Source organism: Equus caballus, chromosome 1, assembly GCF_041296265.1.
Source record: "Equus caballus isolate H_3958 breed thoroughbred chromosome 1, TB-T2T, whole genome shotgun sequence".
Taxonomy (NCBI): Eukaryota; Metazoa; Chordata; class Mammalia; order Perissodactyla; family Equidae; genus Equus; species Equus caballus.
The window spans coordinates 41,187,667-41,191,643 of record NC_091684.1 but is presented as its reverse complement, the minus strand read 5'-3'; the positions used below and the strand labels follow the sequence as shown (position 1 = coordinate 41,191,643).

At 47.8% G+C, this 3,977-nt stretch overlaps 1 pseudogene; it reads right to left on the bottom strand.

The window, feature by feature from the left end:
* Window positions 1-425: 425 nt before the first annotated feature.
* LOC100062349 (keratin, type I cytoskeletal 18 pseudogene) lies at window positions 426-1,716 on the bottom strand (annotated as a pseudogene).
* Between the last annotated feature and the right edge of the window lie 2,261 nt (window positions 1,717-3,977).

Sequence of the window (3,977 nt, the reverse complement as noted above, 5' to 3'; positions counted from 1 at the left end):
CCATGTCCGCGCCCAGGACCCGAACCGACGAAACACTGGCCCGCCTGCAGCGGAGCGCACGAACTTAACCACTCGGCCACGGGGCCAGCCCCTGATTTAGCTTTTCAATGACCATTAGAGGAGAGCATCCACCTTTGGAGGCACTGATCAAGAACCATCATGGGGACGAATATGACAGGATCTGTCCACAAGACCGTGGGGAACAGAGCAGAGCAGAGCTGGTACAAAGGGTCTGTATCCACCTGCCTCTAAGACCACCAGAAACTGCTGAAGGAAGTCACGTGGCAAGGGAGGGAGCTCTATTCAGTTTTCTGGGTTCAGGAGGCATTTTTATTCTTTTAACTAGTCTTCCACTTTTTTTTTTTTTTTTTTTTTTTTTTTTTTAAAGTGTGGTCCAATGACCACTGAACTTTTTATTGGCCTACTGCTCCCCAAAGGGTACCCTGCTTCTGCGGCCTCAATGCCTCAGAACTTTGGTGTCGTTGGTCTCGGACACCACTCTGCCATCCACAATCCTGCGAGTGGTGGTCTTCAGGACGGTTTGTAAGGAGCCGCTGCTGTCCAGGGCGTCGCCAAGACTGAAGTCCTCCCCGGCTTCCAGCAGGCGGCGGTAGGTGGCGATCTCAGCCTCCAGCTTGACCTTGATGTTCAGCAGGGCTTCGGACTCTTGGGTCTGGCGTTGGCCCTCTGCCCGGGTCTGGGCCAGCTTGGACTCCAGGTGCCGCAGGATCTCATTGAGCTGCTCCATCTGCATAGCGAAGCGGGCCTCCACCTCCCTCAGGTTGTTCTCCAAGCTGGCCTTCAGATTTCTCATCGAGTTCAGGTCGATCTCCAAGGACTGCACCATGTGCTCAGCTCCTTGAGTGTGGCCTCAGTAGTGCCTATCTCGGCGGTCTGCGTGGTGACCACTATGGTGCTCTCCTTAATCTGCTGGGACTAAGACTTGTCCAGCTCCTCTCGGTTCTTCCGAGCCAGCTCTTCATATTGGGCCCGGATGTCCGCCATGATCTTGCTGAGGTACTGGATTTGGGGGCATCCAATTCCATGGTCAACCCAGAGCTGGCAGTCTGGTTCTGAAGACTCTTCACTTCCTCCTCGTGGTTCTTCATGAAGAGCAGCTCCTCCTTGAGAGCCTCGATCTCCGTCTCCAGCTGCAGCCGAGTGACATTGGTGTCATCAATGACCTTTCGGAGCCCATGGATGTCACTCTCCACAGACTGGCTCATGGCCAGCTCCGTCTCATACTTTACTCTGAAGTCATCAGCAGCAAGACCGGCGTTGTCAATCTGCAGAACGATGCGGGCATTGTCTACAGAATTTGCAAAGATCTGAGCCCTCAGCTCCTCGACGATCTTGAGGTAAGGCCCCCAGTCTCAGACCTGGGGCCGCTTCTTCTCCAGGTGTTCCCGGATCTTGCTCTCCAGTCTCCGATTCTCCGTCTCCAGGCTCCTTACCCTCTCCAGGTAGGAAGCCAGGCGGTCATTCAGGTGTTGCATGGCCTCCTTCTCACTCTGGATGCCTCCTACCCCCACCAGACCCCCGGCCATCCCCACGGCCAGACCCCCAGCCCCCCAGCTGCCCCGGGAGCTGGAGGAGCGGGACACGGAGATGCCGGAGCCCGAGCCCCCGGCGCCTGCATAGACGCTGGCCGCGCTGCTGCAAGGAGCCAAGGGACCGGTAGTTGGTGGAGAAGGTGGAGCCGGTGCTGAAGCTCATGTTGTTCGCGCGGGAAAGCGAGAGGCCGCGGGACTCAGGTTCGGGCAGGTGGCCTGGTCTTCCACTTTTTGAAGCATATTCACAAATCATGAAAGTACTTTTGGGAGAGCACAGTCCTTTTATCTCACTCTGTGCTCAAACAAATTTGAACTCAGGCTCAAGGCAGTATCACACTGATGTGACCTAATGAGGGGAGCCTGAGGCTCAGAAAGTTTGTGTGTCTTGCCTAAGGACACACAGTTTGCCAGGGGCAGAGGCTGGGTTCAGACTTCCAGCTGCTCAGTCTCTCCCACTCTCCCTCCCTTGTGTTCTCTCCAGGAATATATTTCGGTTTTAGGTTTCCCAGCAGTTTTTTCTAAACTGCATCAAGAAAAAGCAATTTTATCAATTTGTTAATATAAACAATGAGTTGATAAGGGACTTTCATCTTCTTCAAATCTTCCAACCCCATGTCAGATGTCAGATTTATTTTCTGGCTACAAGAGACCATAAATGTAGAAATGAGCAAAAATATTCCCACAAAAGAAGTCTGCAAAGCATGCCTGGGCATGACTGTGGAAAGAGGACAGGAACAACATATGATGCTTAATGAAACGTATAAGGGATAGAACTGAGTTTTTATTCGAAATACAATCTTCCTCTTGCTGCCAAATAAAATAAAACAAGTATGAGACAGGCACAAACCACTGTTGGACGTTTTCTCCCAAAAGACTTGGACATAATGTGCAACCAGGAGTTTATATGTTGTCCTTTTAAAAGAAATACAGGAATATAGCCTAAGTAGACATGACTTTTAGTTTTCTTTTCCATAGTGGGGATAAATTTGCAAGGGACCATTATCAATTCACCTCTCATTCCTCCTGGAGACCAGGGCATACAAGATACCCATTTTCCAAAGTTGTGCCCCACCACAACCTGAAATGAGTGGGTCTAGGTCAGCAGGTTTGCACACTGGAGAGCCCCCACTCACACCACACGATGGCTTCAGCTGACTAAGATGATCTGACTCCAAGGGGAGCCATAGGCTGGCTAAGCCAACCAGATCCCTTCTTTAGAGTTTTAAATCAGAGAGAGGATGATTCCAGTTGGTGTAAATGCTTGAGGAGGGGAAGAATATGGAGATTGGGGATAAGATAACCACATTGGGCCATGTCCAAACTGAGCACTCAGAGAAAAAACACAAGAAAACAAAGAGAAAAATGGAGTAGGTACGAAAAGGGTAGTGAAGGCATGAGAAGATATGAGAAAGACCTTATAGGTCTTGAAAAATAGAGGGACTGTTTTCCAAACCCCAGATTCCAGTTCTAGTCCTTAAAGTCTGGCTGGACTTCTTGCCCTAAGATGCCATAGGTGCCTCCATGTCTTGGCAGAGTGTGAGTACTCTATTTGTTGGATGAATTATTGATTAAATAATCGTCCTTCTTCTCTGGGGTACTTTGAGTGCATTTTTGTCCCTTATATTCAAATGGGCTTTGACTGGTATCATACAGCTTTCTCTAGCTGACGTACTGGCTGGTGGCTCATTCCAATGATCAGGCAAGGGTTCTTTTTTCCTTTTTTTTTAATGTGGTGATTTACTGCGTATTTAACATGTTCCGGAATATCCTACTGCATGATCTCGTTTAAGTCACACAACGATTTTGGTCAGTACAGACAATTTAGTACACACAACAGTTAGCAATAAATACTATTTTAATCCAATTTTGTAGAGTAGAAAACTATTCTCCGGAAGTTCTTTAGAAAGAATACTTAGAAAGTATTCTTAGAAATGAGAGAAAGAATAACTGATCTGACCCAAGGTCATGGAGGTAGGACATGACAGGCCTACTATTGAAACCTAGAACTGTGCAGGTTATTGCACATTTTGTAGCTTCAGTTTCCTAACCATAAAATGGGGACAATACTACCTGCAAGGAAGGAGTCTAAGAACATATAGATATAAAAATAGTGCCTGACACTCGATGCTCAATGCATATTTGTTTAAAATAACAAGAAGGCAAGTGTGCCTAACTGGGGCTTATGGATGGGCACCAGGAGATATTTTTACTCCCCTAAGTTACACGGAACATTTTATATATACGTCAATGTCTATTCTTTTTTTTTTTCTGGGCAGAGTATTTGCTTTCAACATTTCTCACACAGATCTGGGATGCTCCTCTGCTCCCCCAAACCAAAGGGGAAAACATACACTTTAAAGGAAGATTAAGATTCTCTTTTGCCCTAACTCATTGTTCACTCAGACCCATGAAGGAAGAGTTTAT